Genomic DNA, 20940 nt, shown 5'->3' on the forward strand with positions numbered 1-20940 from the left:
ATAGCCAGGACAGGTGACCCAAACTAGCCAAAAGGATATTCGATGCCATATGATGTCATGTTCAGTATAAAAGGGGGGTAGTTGGAGAGTGGTGGCGCCTCCAGGATGGTCTGAGTGTACAGTCGTGTCATCAGGTGAGAAATTGCATTGTGTATCTCCTGCTTTGCATATTCTAAGTACTGTTATTTCCCTCTCCCTTTGCTGTCCCAGTAAACTGTCCTTATCCCAACTTACGAGTTTTACCTTTTTCTTCTGATTCTCCTCCCCATCCCACAGTGGGGGGAGGAGTGAGCAAGTAGCTGCGCGATGCTCAGCTGAGGCTGGGGCTAAACCACGACAGTCCTTTCCAGTGCCCAACATGAGGCACGAAGGGTTGAGACAATGACAGTTCTGATCCGAGCGTGTTAAAACAAAGTTGTTATAAGCATTTATTATATTAGATAAACAGTCGCTGGTCACAACGGTGTTTTGTTTGTTCACATGGCTGGGCTAAACCATGAGAGGCTAGAAAAAACAAGTAGTCAAATTCCTTTTAACTTCTGGAAGCAACAGGAAGGTGGCAGAGCCTTGGATGTCTTGTTCAACTCAGCAGCCAGAGCTGTTCCACATGGCTCTGATGCAGCAGAGCTGGAGCAGTGTAGGAGCCACATCTGTGGTGCTCAGTGTACCCCTCAATGGAAAGTACAAAGGGCTATGTGCTCCATCCCACCTGCCTGGAGTTTTAGAGAAGTAGATGAGGCTTAATCAGCATGAATCCCATTGCAAAAAAAAAAAACAACAAAAAACAAACAAACAAACCAACCCAAAAAAACCCAAGAAAACAAAAGCTGTGTGGCAAAGACCCTGCCTGATGGTTTGAAAAATGTGGGTGCCTGCCTTGGATGGGCAGGAAGGGTGGGGAGAACTCTTGAAGCATTTGGAGATACGAATTGTCCATCAGTAAAAGGACAGACAAAGCCAAAAAGATCTGGAGGGGAAGCAGACCTCATTCTGCTGTACTTAAATTTGCAGGGCTGCTAGAAGTAGAGAACATGGTAACTATCTTCTGACCTCCCAAACTAGAATTAAATTTGGGATCTGGAGGTTCCCCTGGGGAAGGTTAGGGCTTGGAAAGGAGTATTTTCTGGCCCATGTAGGCTGAGATCCACACCTCAAATCCAGGAGCCCTTGCTATTCCAACACTGACCTCTCATCAGGGGTTTAGGCTTCTTACCACTAGGCTGGAGGCTGCTTTGGACTTGTCTTGGTCTGAGGCCCACAAAGCTTCCTACAGAGAAGACAAAGTGTAGAGGTCCAGGCAGGGTGGGTGTAGGTGGGCTGCCTGTGGTTGTTCCCACCAGGCGGCACTACTCTCTTCTTCTTCTTCATGGAATGGACAGAAAATCAACACACCCGAAGTGCAGGTGAGACTATAGGTAAAACAGGGAACTTCTTTGCAGTGATAGTGGTCAAACATGATTTTGTGGAAGTCATTATCAGCAAGTCCATGGCAGGGAGTTGGAACTAGATGATCTTTAACGTCCCTTCCAACACAAACTATTTTATGCTTCTAAGTCCTTAGGTAAAACTGTGCAACTGCAGCGTATCATTCTGCTGGGCAAACTATCTGATGCTTCATGGGACAGAGTGTACCCTCAGCAAGTTTGCTGATGATACAAAACTGGGAGAAGTGGCTGATACACCAGAAGGCTGTGCTGCCATTCAGAGAGACCTGGACAGGCTGGAGAGTTGGGCAGAGAGGAACCAAATGAAATTCAACAACAAAAAGGCAAGTGTCAGGTCCTGCACCTAGAGAGGAATAACCCCATGCACCAGTGCAGGTTAGGGAGTGACCTGCTGGCAAGCAGCACTGCAGAGAAGGACCTGGGAGTCCTGGTGGACAACAAGCTCTCCATGAGCCAGGAACGTGCCCTTGTGGCCAAGAAGGCCAATGGTATCCTCAGGTGCATTAAGAAGAGCGTGGCCAGCAGGTTGAGGGAGGTTATCCTCCCCGCCTTCTCTGCCCTGGTGAGGCCACATCTAGAGTACTGTGTCCAGTTCTGGGCTCCCCAGGTCAAGACAGACAGGGAACTACTGGAGAGAGTCCAGCGAAGGGCTACAAGGGTGATCAGGGGACTGGAGCATCTCTCGTATGAGGAAAAGCTGAAAGAGCTGGGTCTGTTTAGCCTGGAGAAGAGAAGACTGAGAGGGGATCTTACCAATGCTTATTAATATCTAAAGGGCAGATGTCTAGAGGATGGGGCCAGACTCTTCAGTGGTGCCCAGCGACAGGACAATGGGCAACAGGCACAAACTGGAACACAGGATGTTCCATCTGAATATGAGGAAAAACTTTCTTACTGTGAGGGTGACCGAGCACTGGAGCAGGCTGCCCAGGGAGGTTGTGGAGTCTCCTTCTCTGGAGATATTCAAAACCCACCTGGACACAATCCTGTGCAACCTGCTGTAGGTGATCCTGCTTTAGCAGGGGGGTTGGACTAGATGATCTCCAGAAGTCACTTCTGACCCCTGCCATTCTGTGATTCTGTGATCTGTTCTTACGTGGGCTGCTTCATAGGAAAGGCAAAAGCTCTGGGAAGAAAGTCAATAATAGGTGTCTCATGCAATACAGAAGGCAGGAGCTGGATCTTTTTGTTGAAGTAGCCTCCATCTCTGTCCTCGGTGCCTAGTTCCATCACTAGAAAGTAGGCTCTGTGTGCCAATACAGACATCATTTTGCAGGCCACTTGCAGATGATGGGCCGGGGTATTTGTTATTTTTAAGATAGACAAATTTTTGTAGATAGAGAGGGCAGATTTTATTTTAGCAAGGGACTGCAGAGACTTTGGGTAACTGCACTGCTTGATGCTTTTGTGCTGGGCTTGGGGTTAAAAGGGGCTAGTAACCTCTAGCAGGATTAGAGAGAACATGGAAAGGAGAACCCTGAGTTTAGATTAAAGATGTTTAAAAGTCTCTTGTATCAGCAAGCTCTTTTCTCTGGGAGGGATTAGGAGTGCAGTTTCTCTCTGCCACTCTTAATCTGGTGTCCATGGAAACAGGATGATGTTAGTGGTGACACACTCCCCTAAACTGCTGCTCAGCAGCCTCATTAGAGGGGGAGACTGGCTTTACTTTGTCACCCAAATCTGGGTAGCTCATCCCCTGTCAGTCCCTGACAGCTGCTGGTGGGGGAATTTTTGCTGCCTGTTCTGCGCTGGTGGAACCTGCACCAGTGCCCTCATGCTGCAGATATTTTGCTGGAGAGTTCACAGACTCACTCATTTCACACCTCACTCAGCCAGCCCAGAAAAAGCCACAGATGTTTACAGAATCACAATTTTACTGGTGCTTCTGAACAGGACAGGCTATGGCTCTCTTGCAAATGTGGCAGAGCTGTATGTCTCCCACCCTCCTATATTGCCCAATGTGACTGAGGTACCTCTTTATTGTGGGACCATATTCAGGAAGTCTCCTGGGTCTGCTGCAGTGACCACTCTTGGTCAGATATTGCAATGCAGCATATGGGCAAGGCACTGAGCAAGAAATCAGAAAACTTACCTTGTCTTAAAGCAAATCCAGCCTTGCAATGTCCAGCCAACAGTAATGACTGAGGCAGACCTTATGTGGCTTTGCTCTGTGCCTGTCTGTGCTGGGGACAGGAGCAATGCCTGTCTCAGGGATTCATCCCAAATGCTGGCCTGGAGGTGCTAATGTGGCCATTGAGGCTGAGGGTGAAATGGTGGGTGGCTTGTAAATGTTCCCTGCATCTTTCTAAAACTCTTTTCATCCTGAGTCACATGCAGAAGGAGCGTGGGTGAGTGCGAGTAGGCAGAGAGAGAGGGATGGTAGGGCTGCATGAATTTGGATATGCACATCAGCTATCAAACATAGTGCAAAATTGCAGTGAAAGCAAGGAAAAAAGATAAATTTCATGTCACAGTCTTCAGATGATGAGCTACTGCTGTTACTATTTCCTGTGTTCACGGAGTTAAAGTGGGACTCGTTTGCTGAGATGAGCAAGGTGTCTTCTGCACCTCATGTCTCCTCTTCCTAACCCTTCCCTCTTTTTCTCTCTCCACTGCTCCACTGTTGTGTTTCCCAGTGGATCTCAGCCAGGTGTGTGGGACTGGTGCTGCCTCTAGTCCTCTCAGATCAGCCATGAGTTTGGCTGAAGAAAGCTGAAACAAAGGAAACAGAATGTAGACAACCTTTCTGCCTGATTCCAGCTCCTGCTTCAATAACATTTTATGCCATCAGCTAATTCCACCTAAATCTGGAACTGTATACTTATAAATGTCACGAAACTGAAGAGTCAGGAGAGAGATTTTTATCAGTAGTCGTGGCCTCACTGTCAGCTCAATCCCAAATACGACCTCAAAAGATTTTCATCCTGGAGACAACTCCACAGGGATCCAAGCTTCCCTCGCAGAGCTGGCTTCCTGGGTCCATCTGGAATTGCATTGCAACAAGTCCATAGGTGTTCCCTGTAAAACCCATTGCTTTTTCAGCCCATGTGAAAGTTTTCACAGAAAACATGTCTAGTCCAAACAGCCACTTCAGATTTAATATATGAGTGATGACTTGAATAAAAAACTAGCTACAGCAGCACAGTGTCAGCTGACACCAGGAATCTATTAAAGAGAGGCCCAGCCCTGGTCTGGTTGTGAGTGAGAGACGGGGCTCTGCACACCCTGCCTGGGTGGCCCCTTCCCAGCTAGTGAGCCCTATGGAGCGGTCCTGCAGCCTCGTGTATCATTTAAAGAGTCATTCTGCTCTGCAAAGCAGGCAGCATTTCCCATGTAGGCTATACCTCTGCAATTGTAATTTGTCCCAGTTTACAAATAAGATGTTTTTTCTGTGACTGCCAGGTCCCAGTGACATCTACAAGGCAAGCTGTGATCTCTATGGCCTGTGAATCATCGCTGATAATGATGATCCTGCAGGCTGACTTCTACTTTTGCCAGCTGTACAGCATCAGAGTTTGTGGATGCATGCAGAGAGAGCTCCCTGGGACTACGGTGAGGGAAACAGCCTCTTCCTTCTGGAGCACAGCCCAGGCGGAGGTCACCTGGGAGGGTTGCTCTTATGGACAGAAGGGTGGTACAGCTCACCTTTGTTGTCCCTGGATGGTATTCCTACCTTCCTGACTCAGCCTGGGGAAGGTTTGGCCTCTCCCTTCCCCTGTCTTTGTGTTCATGCTTTCTCCTAGCACCAAGGCCAGATTAAGTCTTTTTAATTTTCTCCTCTCTTGCCTTCAGAACTGTTCACTGCCTGGCCTAGGTGCAATAGTTTCCAGCAAAAAGGGGAAAACTTTGGCTGTTCTTTGAGTCTCAATATCTCCTCCTGCTCCTACCTCTGGAGCATCAGCATCTCGGCCTCCATGTCTGGGATGTTTGACTGCTCGGTTCAGAACTCAGGTAAGTCCTCTGGTCGCTCTGTGTGTCAGTGTCCTCTTTTCTGTGGTCATAAAAGCATTGGCCTTTGTCAGAATGGAGATAGCAGCAAAACCTATGGGGCTTAGTAATGGACACCAGCTACATACTGTGGGGTGAGAGACTGGAACCTGTGCATTTGCTGGGAACAATGCTCAGGTGATGCTGGAGGCATTGGCTGCTCAGTGAAGTGTCTTGGGTCCTCTGCCTGCCTCTGCTTCATCTGTCTGGTGCACCTGATGGTGTGTTATTTAGTTGCTCTCCGTCTCCCTTGCAGCCAGGATAACAACACCTTGTGGGGTGAGAGTAGATGTTCATTGGCATTTGTCATTGGCTCGGCTGCAAGAACCCTGGGGAGGCCTATAAATAAGTGAGGGGCTGTGATTCAGCAGCCACTGGAGGAGCAGCAGCTGCCACTGTGTCCATTTCATGATTGCTTCAAAAGCCTAAACTCTCTTTTCGATTTGGGTCTTTGCATTAAATTTGCAAGACCCCCCTCCACAAGTGGAGCAGGGGAAGGCGATCTGCTATGCCCCTGCAGAGGATGGTGTGGAAGTAACCACTGTGGTAATGATGCAGCCCATGAGACTAATTGCAGGCTTCACCACAGCACCCTCATTCCTTATTGATGTGCACCTGCTTTCATGTTTGTTTCTTCTTCTCCTGTTTGCTAGGGTGGGTCCTCCTGATGTTTGTTATCGCTGGGCAGAGAGAGGCACTAAAAGAAGTTGTTTAGGTCAGGCTTGTGGAGAAGCAACCAGGTGTCTGGATGTGTTATCAAGGTAGCGGCGCTTTTGCATCTGCAAAGTCATTGATGGGACTAATACGAGACTGAGTGATCTGAGCAAAAAGCACAACTCTGTACACCTCGAGGCTCTGAGCAGCAAAATTGCAGCTTGGATTTAGGTTCAGATCGCTGAGTTCAGCTTTGCTCATTTAATTCACCCAGTGCTTTGGGACATTATTGACAGTCATGCTTTTGTAAGGCTATGTGGGCCTGTGTCTGCTGGGACATGCTGAAGTAAAGATTCTTTTCTTTGTGCATGTTGGGGAAAAAAGTGTCTGTGTGTGTATGAACTTCTGTCATCTACAGGACTGAAGCAACTCAACTCTCTGTGGGATTTTTATGATCTATCCTTTGCTAAAATAATCTTAGTGAAGGCCTTGGCTTTGTCTCCATTTAGGAGGGAGGATGTATGTCTGTCCCTTGTGTCAGGGTGTAAATGTTGCCACAGTTTGATGGGGTAAAGCTTGCTGAGCTAAGTTGTTTATTTCCCCACTGATGAAACTGGGAAGATGTTTTGTGGGCAGCAGGAAGGAGAATCAGTTGGCCCTGAGGAGGTGAACAGTAATCACAAGAGCGCCTGTGAGACCTGTGATGCCCTAGGAGATCCTAGTGACTCCATTTGGACCCAACAGCAGCAGCGCTGAGCTCCACTGCTGGCCCAAAAATGCCTGCACATCAGTCCCATGACATGTTTGCAGCTTGGTGAATGAAGACACGCTCTGTGCCCTAGATGAGAACATGGGGAAACAGTCACAGAGGCATCACACAGGCTTTTTGCTGAAGCACAGCCAGTGGGCAGGGAAGATCTCCCGGCCAGGTCATCCTGTGGTTCTCACCCTTTCTAATGAAGCCTTGTTCCTGGTGGCCACTCAGCCTTTCTGCTTTCAAGTTAACAAATCACAAAAAAGGTAAAAAGCAAAGAGGAGGAAAAAGACAGAATGATATATTTTTGTGCACACTCTCTCTCTCTCTTCATTCCTTTGAGCCATTTTTAACCTGAGCTAATTCAGCTGGAAATATTAATAACCCTGTAAGGACACCACCTCCTTGTAATGAAGTGTAAAGGTCACTTCTGCTCAAATCACACAACTCTTTCATTTTGTTCTCTGCGACGGAACAGCTCCACTCTAATTATTCAGTTTGCTTTTATATTGCAGTCACTGCTCTCTTGTCTCTAATCTCTGACATTTCCCCATTACGCAAGCCCCTGGGGGGCTGGGTGATGTGGCCTGCTGGGTCACACAGAGAAGCACGGATGGGATGCTGTGAGCAGCAGTTGGGACTTGCCTGGGGGAGGAAGGAGAGGCTGGATGTGGAGAAGGAGAGTTGATTCTTGGTTTTCAGAGTTATTTTTTTGATGGTGCGGGTCCGCCAGTGTTTCTTCAGGGTGTGGGCATTGTAAAATATGTTAATTTTTGGTTGAATTAAGTCCTTATGCATGAGGTGCCACTTGACATGATGGGAAGGAGAGAGGCTGGAGATTTGTTGGGGCATTCCTGTCCTCTGGGCCCACTTGATGGGTGGATGGAGGTGGGAGGCTGTGGGATGGGAAGTGACGTCTGGCTATTGGCTGCTCACTGAGGAACGTAGTTGCTTACAAGGCCCTGAGATGAAGCAAAACCTCTGGCATCAGTGCAATGTCCCCAGTCCTCAGGTGTCTCTTGGCCCATGATGCCCACAGCCAGGGAGAACAGAGGGAGAAATGACAGCAGCATGCTGCACACGTGAGCACTCCTGTGACAGGCCATGGGAGTCATCAGAACAAAAATGGGTGATGGATTTGGGGAAAGCTGTTCTCTGGGGATGAATTTGGGGTCACATGCAAGTTCTTCTTAGACAGGTGCCCAAGAGAGGGCTGGGGAACAGGGCCAGCAGGACCACACCATAGCTCCCCATTTCCCCCAGAGAGGCTTTGGTTTAGCAGGCCCTTCCCCACTCTATGTAGGCACTCAGCGAGTCTTCCCAGGAAAGCCGCGGCATCCAAACTGCGTGCTCCCTGCTACCCTCCCATGTGGGAGCAGCTCCCATTGCCCTCCACCCAGGCCCCTGACCATGTATCTGAAGGGTGGTGGGCCCTGGCTGGGGTGGTCCTTTCTCCCTGCTGGGGCCACCAGCCTTCGCTTTCCCAAGGGTGCAGTAGGCAGCGAGGCAAGAGACTGCATGGGAACCTGTGAGGTCCTGTAAGATATTTAGGGGCTGGAAGGGGCTATTTCAGTGACTGAGATGATTATTGCACTAATTATTACTGTAGCATCCTATATAATTAATAATCATAATTAATTGTACAGACCCAAGAGAAGCAGAGACAACTTCTGTGGTGGCTGTAACCATTCCCTCCCCCAAGCACTGCTTCCTCCAGAACTTCTCTGTGGCGTTTTATCTCCCTGAATGTATGTGACTTCAGCAATGTGGGGTTTCCTCTGTTTCCCCATGGGACTCCTCATTCTCTGCTCTAATTATAACACTGCAGCAGCTATTAATGCCCACAAACAAACACAGAACCTCAGTAGCTGGGGTGAGTTAAGGTTTATATAATGATGTGAAGATTTGAGAGCTGAAAAGCCTTTCACTGTGCACTGCATTACTCATTTAAAAGGAGCCTGACTGATGGTTTTTGCATGTGTCTGTGGTTGTTTTCTTTTTTCCCCACTCCCCATGGAGTGCAGCTGTTGTTGGCTATACGTGGTGTGCTCAGCACTAGCCAAGTCACTGCTAAAGCCAAAATGATTTCTGAAGATTCACGTTCACATTAATCTGATGATGCACTCATGCAAGTCATGCACTGTGCTTGTAGTAAAGCAGCATACCAGGACTTGTGATGAGAACATGTAAAAGTTTTGCTTGTTAATGGTGAGACCTATTTCATGGTATAAGAAGTCTCACACTGAAAGGATAGAACTGGCATGGTCATTTCCAAATTATAGCTGGTAGCTGAGGCAGAGAGACATGAAGCAACACTGGCATAGACACATGGGAAGTCTAAGGAAGAGCATAGCACTGACCAGCTCTTTGGCTGAGGATGGAGCTGTCCTCTTCCAAGCTGTGCTAGCGCCAGGGGTTTGCCCTCTCATTGTCCCTTTTGGACATGCTGTGGGAGCAGTAGCATCATGGTTAAGTCAAGCTACCAATTTAAACTGTGAAGCTATTTTCTCTGATGTTGCCTCAACACTGGGCTTCAACAGCAGCCATCCTTGACACAACTAGCTGCAGAAGATAACTGTTGTCCATAGCATCAGTTGTGTACCAGCATCATCCCTCACTACTTTCCCTTCTATAATTGCGCCAGCAGACCATTAACAGCAGTGCAATATGCAGTAGTGCAGACTAGATTGGGGCACAGTTTGCTCTGTGTGGAGCTACCAATGTAGCTTGGTTTCAGCTGACAGGCTTATATGACCTCATCTCTATAAAACCTGATCTTAAACATGCACCACTCATTCATTTAAAACCTCACATTTACATAAAATCCAGAGTTCAAAAGCTGTACCTTTCCAGATAGAGGGGAGGAAAAAAATAGCTGTGAGTTTTTAGGTGAAAATCCAGAAACATTTGACTGTAGTTCTGCAGATGCAATTTCTATGCTGCATCCAGGATGAACTTAGTGTACATGTACAATGTGAGGTTCGACACCTCTGCTGCCGCCATCCTCCTTCCAAGCCTCTAAGCATGGCTCATGGTAACAAGATTTAATGATATCAAAAAGTCCTAGAAGAGCTAAGGAAAGATAATCAGGTTTAGTGTGCTGACAGTGGGGGAAGAGGCTGAAAGAGTGTGGGCGGCTATGGCCAGGGTGCTCAAAATGCCACTTTCTACAGTCATCATTAAGGCAAATCCAGTCTTCTGGCTGAAGATGTGGACTGTTTTAATAACGAAGACATTGGGATTAGAAACAGAAGCTGAGAAAACAAGGGGACTTGCTCAGGCCTATAGGTAGTAATACTCTGGGTAATTCATGTCCGAAAGTTAGTTGTTTGAAAGCATCTCTTCTGAAATTGATACACCAGGTATTCCTACGGTAATCATATATTATGATGCCTTCTGGCCCCAGCCAAAGGCATTGCAATTAAGGAAACCAATGTCGGCTTTTTCTCCTGGTCTTGTTTAATACTCCAGATGTCTGGTGCAGTACTATCTTGCTCTTTGGTGGATGGTCTGTGCTGCACAGTGACAGCCCTCACCTGGGTGGAAATGCTAAACTCTGGCATGCCGGGGCTGGCGTAGCTATCTGTAACCTGGGGGAACAGATGGCACTGCCTGACAAACGCAGACTGCCCCCCTCCCCCCCCCTCCCCCCCTTCCCTGCTCCTTTCTGCTGCAAATTGAGGCCTTAAAAAGGATTGATGAGCTAACAACAACCTCATCTAGGATGACTCTTTGGGGGATTAATGACTAGTCGCTGGGGAAAGGTTTAATGGTCCAAAGAGATCAGCAGTCTCAAGCCGGTTTATTAATCAGCTGGGGCTAAGGCCATTAACAGCTCAGCTGGCATGGGGGCAGAGGAGGCAAGGGGTGGCAGTGATCCATCTCTGCACAGAAACAAACCAAACAAAGCAAGGAGATCCCTGGAATGCAGTACAGAAACTCACTCATTGTCAGGGACTAAGATTTAGCCAGGAAATGCAAAGAGAAAAGGGAGTGATGGGCTTGTTTCATTTATGCCTGATACAATGCAATCCACTTCACTCCCTCCCTGCTGCAGCAACTCCTGAACAAGACCATGGGCTTCCAGACAGCTTTGTCTCTAGTGATGGCCACTAGACACCACTAAGCCCTATGCTGTGGCCTGGACAGTTGGGGAGTACTACTGGGAGAGGAAATTTCTTTCTAACACCTTGTTCAGAGATCAGGTTTCTGCCCTGGAGCATGAAAACTGAGGTTATTATTTTTATCACAGCAAGTTGAACCGCAGAATCTATTCTTATTCATATAAATGTCTAATCCTACTCTGATTCCTCCTGAGCTGTTGCATTTGCTTTGATTACTTTTTCCACTTTTTCCAGCTAAAATAAATTTTGCCTTTACAATGCAGCAGTCCCTGAGATGAGGAGAGGAGGCACTGAGCAGGTCCTGCTGTGAACCCTATCCCATCTCAGGGGTCAGGGAAGGCTTGGCTCTGTCCTGGCTGCCCCAGAGAAGTTAGATGCCATTTTTATGGAGGAGGGGGCTAGTGCTATTCCAGGATGTCCTGGTTTCAGCTGAGAGGGTTAATTTTCTTCATGGTAGCTAGCATGGGGCTATGTTTTGGATTTATGCTGGAAACAGCATTGATAATATAGAGATGTTTTTGTTATATGGACCTATTGCTGAGCAGTGCTTACACAGAGCCAAGGCCTTTGCTGCTTCTCGCACTGCCCTGCCAGCGGGATGGCTGGGGGTGCACAAGAAGTTGGGAGGAGACACAGACAGGACAGGTGACCCAAACTGACCAAAGGGATATTCCATACCATATGACAGTTTATAAGGAGTTTGGGGGAAGGGGGGGGGGGGCAGGCGGCATTCGGAGTAATGGCATTTGTCTTCCCAAGTCACCGTTACGCGTGACAGAGCCCTGCTTTCCTGGAGATGGCTGAACACCTGCCTCCCCATGGGAAGTGGTGAATGAATTCCTTGCTTTGCTTTGCTTGTGCCTGCAGCTTTTGCTTTACCTATTAAACTATCTTTATCTGAACCCACGAGTTTTCTCACTTTAACTTTTCCAATTCTCTCTCCCATCCCGATGCGCGGGAGTGAGTGAGCGGCTGTGTGGTGCTCAGCTGCTGACTGGGGTAAAAACACAACACAGGACTACCTAATGCGGGGTCTCAATGCCTGAATATAATTATTTAATCTTCAATTTAGACCCTTGGGGGGTAACCTGTAGCAGGATGTCTGAAAACAGAATAGGATAAAGTAATTTCCCCTGGGGCACAGCATGGGCCAGCAGTAGGATTGCTGGGGAAAGAGACCTGCTCCCAGGTACTGGAGGTCTCTGGAGCAATTTTCAACTGCCTAAAGCGGCAAAATAATTCACTCTCTAAGACTTAATTTGAAGTTTTAGGAAGCAGGCATTCTTTATTGCAGCGCTGGGTGCACGGGGGATAACTCCACCTAACGTGCACACCCAAAAGACAAAACTAGCAAGTATTTATACTATGTTAATATACATATTCAGTATATTTCCGAGTAGTGCTTATCACATTCATGGATTGTCCGGGAACTCGTTAGCATATGCTAATGTCTTCCGTGCATGTTTGTTGGCACTTCCGGGTGGTCGGGTGGTCGTTGGGGGTCTTCAGACTCAGTCCTGGTATCATGTATACCTTATCCCTCAAGGCTGGTTTTGTGATCACCTTGTAACTTTCTTATCTTTGCGCATCTGTTCTTCCAAGGCCAAGCTGTTTAAAATGAGATTGTTCCAGAGCCTCTTATCTTACAACTAATTATTTTCTAAGTTACAATGGTTTCCCTTTTGTTTGGTTACATCTATTGAGCAATGGCTCTAATTGCTTGAATTGATCTTAATATTTCAATATTCACAGGTATCATGGGTGGCTTGGGGTCAGTAGGCTTTTTACTTGTTTGAAAGTGAGGTCCCTGTGCTTCATCCTCATAGAGTCTGTTTTAGGCAGACAAAGAGTTTGATCTTCTAAGGAGAGCTCTGGCTTTGCTCTAGAATCCGATCACAGTGAGAAACTGTTTCCATTCTGATACATTTTTAGGTGGCCAAAATTTTATATTATTTTTGGATTTTTTTTTTTTTCCTGTGCTTGCTCCGTCCAAAGTCATGAACTACATGTGAGGGCACATGCCTTACTGCATTCATCAGCTGCCTTTTTGGGTAAAACTTCTTCTAAACTCATATTCTGGTCTTCCTCTTTCTTCCTGTAAATGCACATATCAGCCATATGCATTTCTGCTCCCTTGAGACCCTTGCTGATTTACTCTCTGTGGAGAGCCTGGACCTCTGGCTGGCCTGAGATGGTGAAAACCAGCATGCCCCATACACTCCAGTGCCCCAGTCTGAACAAACATAATCTACTGGACTTTAGTAAAGCCTTCAATACTGTATCCCACAGCATTCTCCAAGAGAAGCTGGTGGCTCATAGCTTAGACAGGTGCACTCTTTGCTGGGTAAAAAACTGGCTGGAAGGCCGAGCCCAGAGAGTTGTGGTGAACAGAATTAAATCCAGTTGGTGGCCAGTCACAAGCGGTGTTCCCCAGGGCTCAGTCTTGGGGCCAGTTCTGTTTAATACTGTTATCAATGATCTGGACAAGGGGATTGAGTGTACCCTCAGTAAATTTGCAGATGACACCAAATTGTGTGGGAGTGTTGATCTGCTTGAGGGTAGGAAGGCTCTGCAGAGGGATCTGGACAGGCTGGCTCGATGGGCCAAGACCAACTGGATGAGGTTCAACAAGGCTCAGTGCTGGGTCCTGCACTTGAGTCACAACAACCCCAGGCAACGCTACAGGCTTGGGGCAAAGTGGCTGGAAAGCTGCCTGGCGGAGAAGGACCTGGGGATGGTGGTCAACGGCCGGCTGAACATGAGCCTGCAGTGTGCCCAGGTGTCCAAGGCGGCCAACAGCATCCTGGCTTCTATCAGGAATCATGTGGCCAGCAGGACTAGGGAAGTGATTGTCCCCCTGTACTCGGCAATGGTGAGGCCGTACCTTGAATACTATGTTCAGTTTTGGGCCCCTCACTACAAGAAAGACCTTGAGGTGCTGGAGTGTGTCCAAAGAAGGGCAATGCAGCTGATGAAGGGTCTAGAGCACAAGTCTTATGAGGAGTGGCTGAGGGAACTGGGGTTGTTTAGCCTGGAGAAGAGGAGGCTGAGGTGAGACCTTATCACTCTCTACAACTACCTGAAAGGAGGCCGTAGCCAGGTGGGTGTTGGTCTCTTCTCCCAAGTATCAAGCGACAGGACAAGAGGAAATGGCCTCCAGTTGTGCCAGGGGAGGTTTAGATTGGATATTAGGAAAAATTTCTTCACCAAAAGAGTGGTCAGGCATTGGAACAGGCTGCCCAGGGAAGCTGTTGAGTCACCATCCCTGGAGGTGTTCAAAAAGTGTGTAGACATGGCACTTCAGGACATGGTTTAGTAGACATGGTGGTGTTGGGTTGATGGTTGGACTTGATGATGTTAGCGGTCTTTTCCAACCTTAAGATTCTATGATTCTATGATGGAACACTACAGGTCTTGCCTGACTCAGTGTTTTCAAGAGTTACCGAGACAAACACTTCCCTGGAGAGGAGCCTGGACAGCCGGTGAAAGCTGTCTGTGCACAAGATAGTTGGCAGCAAAAAGTGTGTGGTTTTGTGTGTGTGTGTGTGTGTGTGTGTCTTATGGAACAAAGAGGGTGAGCAACCTCCCGTGTGTTTGGATGGTTTCTGTATATCACTTAGTAAAGATTTCCAGCTACCAAGGGCAGTAGCCTAAATTTAATGAATCACAGAGCAGAAAGAAGGTGGCAGGCACCAGCGAGAAACTGAATTAATGGAATTCCCTTTCTGGAGGGTTATGCCTGGGCCTTACTGCTTTTTATCCATCTTTTCACCATGTGGACTTAAGTTTTCTGTACTTTTGGATCCCAGGAGTTCCAAACTAGGTGTTTCTATTGCTTTAGCTAATGAAGGATGTGGATCAATGTGTAGCATGCTGTGAGCTGTGATTCTATAAGATCAATCCAGACTTGGTTATAAGACTTTGTAGCATGTAGCAGAACTTTATGCTACTAGTTCAGCTTCAGAGGTGACAGTTCTTGGAGGTCTTTCTTTTTGTCCCTATAGAGACTCATGCTACTGAGTATGATAACGATGTTGGCAAGCTAACACATGGACCTATCGCTGAAATTAATCCAATATAAAATCTGCTGGGTTCTGATTCTGGAAGACTGAGGGCTGTAATAACTGGGGGAGCTGTAGGGACCAAAAAGTAACTCCTTTACATGAGCCTGAAGTCTCTGTGCACCAAGTGGAAGTGGAAGAGTAGAGCTTCCTAAATGAGGTACACTGGCCCTGGTTGGACCTCTCTTTAGGCCAAATTCTGAGGTTCCCTGGGAGATGATGAATGCATTGAGGAAATCACATTAGAAATACGCTGAACTATGCTTCAACGTGCCAAGTTTTCCCCTAATATAAACATATGTACTGGTGCTGAATTTAAATTCAGGTCCTAAACATTGTAGAAGTGTTGGATACCTATAGTCCACATGGAATGGTGACCCTATAACCCCTAAACCCAGCAACATGTATTAATGGCTTATCCGAAGTCTCTGTAGCAAACATTTCAGTCTCTTCAGCCAGGGAGAAGCGGGTTACTTTGTGAATATCAATACAGATCAAATAAAACTTATCTCAAGGACAAATGTGTTTGTTCTGAAAATTTAGCCAAAGAAATCAGAAATGGTTCTTTAAAATGTGTCAGCCTAGAGCAAGTTTTTATCTTCCTTTTTGAGCAGTGAAAGTTGGTGATCAACTCATAATTTGAAATATGTGGTAGGATACAGCAAAATCAATGCCATTGAAAATGCCATGCAGTTTGGATATATGTATCTGAAGATTTGACAAAAACATGTTCTCTGTCTGTACATACATTAGGCTGTTTTCCTTTCATGTGACTTCATATGTATGGAGCCATGATGGCTTTTTTTGCACTGATCACAACTGCTCTTGTGTTCTCTTTGAGGAATCCACTTGTTTGGTTTATTTTGTTTGGTTGGTTTGGTTTTGGTGTTGTTTTGTTTTTGTTGGTTTGGTTTGTTGTGGGGCTTTTTGGGGGAGGGTGTCATATTAGGCATGATGGCAAATGTTTTGGAAAAGGGATAGCTACTTTATTTTATGCATTTGGCATAACTGGGCCATCAATTTCAGAAAAGCATGTACAAGGTGCCTAAGTAGAGATACACAAAGATGCCATTGCTGTTTTCTTCCTTTACTTATGTAAAATAAAAGTCTTGCCATGTTTAAAAATCCTGTTTTCTCCTCTGGAGTGAAGTGGTTTACGCCTGCAGCAGCAATAGGTACCTTCTGGTTCCAGGCTGCATGGAACAATCCCGGGGCTATCAGCAATGTTGGAAAGGGAGAGGGAAAGGAGGGAAGATGATGACTCACAAGATGTTTCCCTGTCTGTTATGATTTTACTTTGTCGCTTTTTGTTCTCTGTATGGCTTAGGGAGAGATGCTTTTCCCTCAACTATAATTTGCTGCCAGATTAATATATTGAGAAGCAGAATATTGAGAAATCTTGAGAAACTAATGAGAAATGCCTGAATGAACTTGGCAGGTTTCTCCACTTGGCTGTTAGACTTTAGTATCCCAGTGGTGTTGGGTAGAGGGGACATGCAGGGACTTTGAGATGGTTCCACAAGAGTTGTGTGGTTCCTTTTGCTTTTTGGTTTAGTACCACAGTAGGATAAGGGGTAATGGTTTTAAACTAGAAGAGGGTAGATTCAGACTAGATATAAGGAAGACATTTTTTACGACGAGGGTGGTGAGGCACTGGAACAGGTTGCCCAGGGAAGTGGTAGATGCTCCATCCCTGGAAACATTCAAGGTCAGGTTGGACAGGACTCTCAGCAACCTGATCTAGTTGAAGGTGTCCCTGCTCATTGCAGGAGGGTTGGACTAGCTGATCTTTAAAGGTCCCTTCCAAATGAAACCGTTCTATGACTGTGATTCTACCTGCTTCGCCAAAGCACCAACATATGGTCTTACTCACAGATTTAGTCACCTAACATAGTACATATTCTTTTGAGGTGTGATAGTTCTAGCTTACTAAATTCCTCTTACAGCTTGTTCTTCTCACATATTGTCTTGACCTTTTTCCCTGAGATGTTGATCTCTGCTGGACACTGCTGGGGGCTGGCTGAAGCTCTGTGATAGAAAGGTTGGCTGGTGAAGGACATCTCCTGGAGAGGAGCAATAGAAGATCTCCATTATGGCAAGGACCACAGCAGGTACCTACCATTTTCAAGATGCTGACTGTAGACTCTTGGGTAGGGATTTCTATTTTTCTGGCCTGGTGAGTCTCTGATGCCATATATATTCTTTGAGGCTCCTGGGAGTTTCTGTGGCTAAAATGGGAGAAGAGTGTAGGCCCAGTTTTGCCTTAAAACTGATTTCAGATCTGGCTGAACATGGTCCAGCTGTCAATATGGTAAAAGACTTTTCCCTTTATGATGGACACAGCTGAAAGCATGGCTGCCAGCAGCACTGAATTGCGTGATCTTGAAAAACAGATTGCGGTGTCAATGCCTGCATTGCTGCCATGGATATTTCTTTGACCGTGGAAGATATGGAGGTGATTGGTGACAGCCAACACAGCTTCACTAAGGGCAAATCATGCCTGACAAATTTGGTGGCCTTTTATGATGGGGTTACAGCGTCAGTGGATAAGGGAAGGGCAGCTGACGTCATCTACCTGGACTGTGCAAGGCATTTGACACTGTCCCACATGACATCCTTGTCTCTAAATTGGAGAGACATGGATTCGATGGATGGACCACTCGGTGGATAAGGAATTGGCTGGATGGTCGCACTCAAAGAGTTGTGGTCAACGGCTCAATGTCCAAGTGGAGACCAGTGATGAGTGGCGTTCCTCAGGGGTTGGTACTGGGACCGGCACTGTTCAACATCTTTGTCGGCGACATGGACAGTGGGATCGAGTGCACCCTCAGCAAGTTTGCCGACAACACCAAGCTGTGTGGTGTGGTCGACACGCTGGAGGGAAGGGATGCCATCCAGAGGGACCTGGACAGGCTGGAGAGGTGGGCCCGTGCGAACTGCATGAAGTTCAACAAGGCCAAGTGCAAAGTCCTGCACGAGGGTTGGCGCAATCCCAAGCACAACTACAGGCTGGGCGAGGAATGGATTGAAAGCAGCCCCGAGGAGAAGGACTTGGGGGTATTGACTGATGAGAAGCTCAACATGAGCTGGCAGTGTGCGCTTTCAGCCCAGAAAGTGAACCGTGTCCTGGGCTGCATCAAAAGCAGCGTGACCAGCAGGTTGAGGGAGGTGATCCTGCCCCTCTACTCCGCTCTTGTGAGACCCCACCTGGAGTACTGCGTCCAGCTCTGGCATCCCCAGTACAGGAGAGACATTGAGCTGTTGGAGCGAGTCCAGAGGAGGGCCACGAAGCTGATCAGAGGGCTGGAGCACCTCTCCTATGAGGACAGGCTGAGAGAGTTGGGATTGTTCAGCCTGGAGAAGAGAAGGCTTCGGGGAGATCTAATTGCGGCTTACCAGTACCTGAAGGGGGCCTACAGGAAAGATGGTGAGGGACTGTTTATCAGGGAGTGTAGTGACAGGACAAGGGATAATGGGTTTAAGCTGAAGGAGGGTTGATTTAGATTAGATGTTAGAAAGAAATTCTTTACTGTTAGAGTGGTGAGGCACTGGAACAGGTTGCCCAGAGAGGTTGTGGATGCCCCATCCCTGGAAGTGTTTAAGACCAAGTTGGATGAGGCTTTGGGCAACGTGGTCTAGTGGAGGGTGTCCCTGCCCGCAGCAGGGGGGTTGGAACTAGATGATCTTTAAGGTCCCTTCCAACCCAAACCATTATATGATTCTATAATTCTATGACCAGAACTAGTGTATTTGTCCAGAAAGAGTGACATATGCAAGGAAGCTAGTACTTCACTTCCGGATGGGAAGTTTTGCCTTCAGCTTGGCTCTGATTCAGGTAGTGTTTTACCCTGAGGAGATGAAAATACCATGGGAAGCAGAATAATGCAAGACATCTGTGGTTCACCTTGCATTTGGAAAGGGAGGTGTGAGAAAAGATTGCCTTAGGAGGTTTGACAGGGTCAGTAACCCGAGAGATGCAAATCAGCCCAATGGCAGCCTGGCAACAGCTCAGCCTTTCCCTACAGCCTGTTTTGCTCGCATGTGTGACAGAAGCTATTGTAAAGCTGGCTTTCTGTGTTACCGTTACATGAGGCACTTATCACCTTCCTTGGGCCTTTCATGCTGTAGACTGGTGAAAGGCAGGAAGCTTATGGCAATAGAATAAAAGTCATGCCCCAGTAGCTGTGAAACACAAGTCACTACCTTGTTTTTCCATGGAGTCTGTGACTGGCCTTGAAAGAGCATGCTGACACCCATGGGTGCCATCTCTTGTCCACAGTGGTTGCTTTCTCTTGGAGCCCTACAGACCTGTTATGGCATATGTATCATTCAGAAACCTCACCCAGGGGCACTATTGTGGTTTAACCCAGCAGGCAGCTAAAACAACTATACAGCTGTTCGCTCATTCCCCCTACCGGCACGATGGGGGAAAGAATCAGAAAAAAAGTAAAACTTGTGTGTTGAGATAAAGACAGTTTAATAGGTCAGAAAAGGAAGATGATGATAATAATAATAATAAAATAATATACGAAACAAGTGATGCACAGCACAGTTGCTCACCCCTCACTGACCCATGCCCAGCTAGTTCCCGAGCCGCAGCCTAAATCCCCGGCCAGCTTCCCCCAAGTTATACACTGAGCATGACATCATACAGTATGGAATATCTCTTTGGCCAGTTTGGGTTACCTGTCCTGGCTGTGTCCCCGCCCACCTTCTTGTGCACCACCAGCCTCCTTGCTGGCAGGGGAGTATGAGAAGCTGAAAAGTCCTTGACATGGTGTCAACCTTGCCTAGCAACAACCAAAACATCAGTGTGTTATCATCATTTTTCTCATCCGAAATCCAAAACACAGCACTATACCAGCTACTGGGAATAAAATTAACTCTATCCCAGCTGAAACCAGGACAGGCACCCACCATATGCCCTGTGGATTTCATACCACATGCAACTTGTATTGATAAGATGGGTCCATGCCATGCTCCTGTACAGCTGGCTGGTGCATCTTGGACCTGCCAACCATTCAAGTCCAGCAAAGGGTGATCTGATCACAGGAGAAGTGCTGCAGTGTCATTCAGCAACTGGGATAGGAACCTTCTCTCATAGATGACCGGGTGGCTCTGTCATCTGATTTCAAAGCTGTCTGCCTTGACATGTAGTGTCCTGTGCCTTGGTTCAGAAGGCAGTCAAGAGGCCCGAGTCCTCTCAGATAAATGGCTCAGCTTGGAGCACTGTGGCTTGATGTTCCTGAAGCTGCTAATCCTAATTAACAGCTTTTCTGAGTCCATTTTATACCACTCTAGCAGCCCAAGTGGGCTTTAAAGTGAATGGAAATGACCCTATGGAGAGCTCTCTCTGGAGATGTCTCTATGCTGATCTGCTTACAGCAACTATTAAGGCTTCGGTTTCTCTCTTCCATACTGTGGTGTTGTTATTGTCATATGGGCTCAGGTGGTGGTGGAAGTGTGGCTGGGATGGATGAGGCCTGAACTCTATTATTTACTTCTTTGGAAGATGTGGTGAGAAGAGGAAAAAAACAAGGAGAAAAAGGTAAAATCATGCCACGCAGCAATAGAAAGAATCAGCAATAGCAAGAACAAAAAAAATGCAGCCTGAAAGACCTGATATTCCTCTGACAGAAAATTGAGTTAATTTTCTCTTGCACAATCCTTAAAAAAACCTTTTTTTTTTTTCCAAACAAACTTCTTTCTTTATTGAAGGTCTGCAGGCAATAGAGCATTACCCCTGGGTATATGGGTTTCCTCACCCAGTCTGATGGGAACACTGGGAGCCTAGTTGTGTTATACCCCAGCACTTCACAGCAGCTACCTCCTGCTCCTAACGGGCTGTCAGAAGTTGTGCTGTGCTGTTGGGCGATTACTGCCGTTCTCCAAGAAGAGACAATGATAACAAATTG

The sequence above is a fragment of the Grus americana genome, chromosome 12 (assembly GCF_028858705.1).
Source record: "Grus americana isolate bGruAme1 chromosome 12, bGruAme1.mat, whole genome shotgun sequence".
NCBI classification, from domain to species: Eukaryota; Metazoa; Chordata; class Aves; order Gruiformes; family Gruidae; genus Grus; species Grus americana.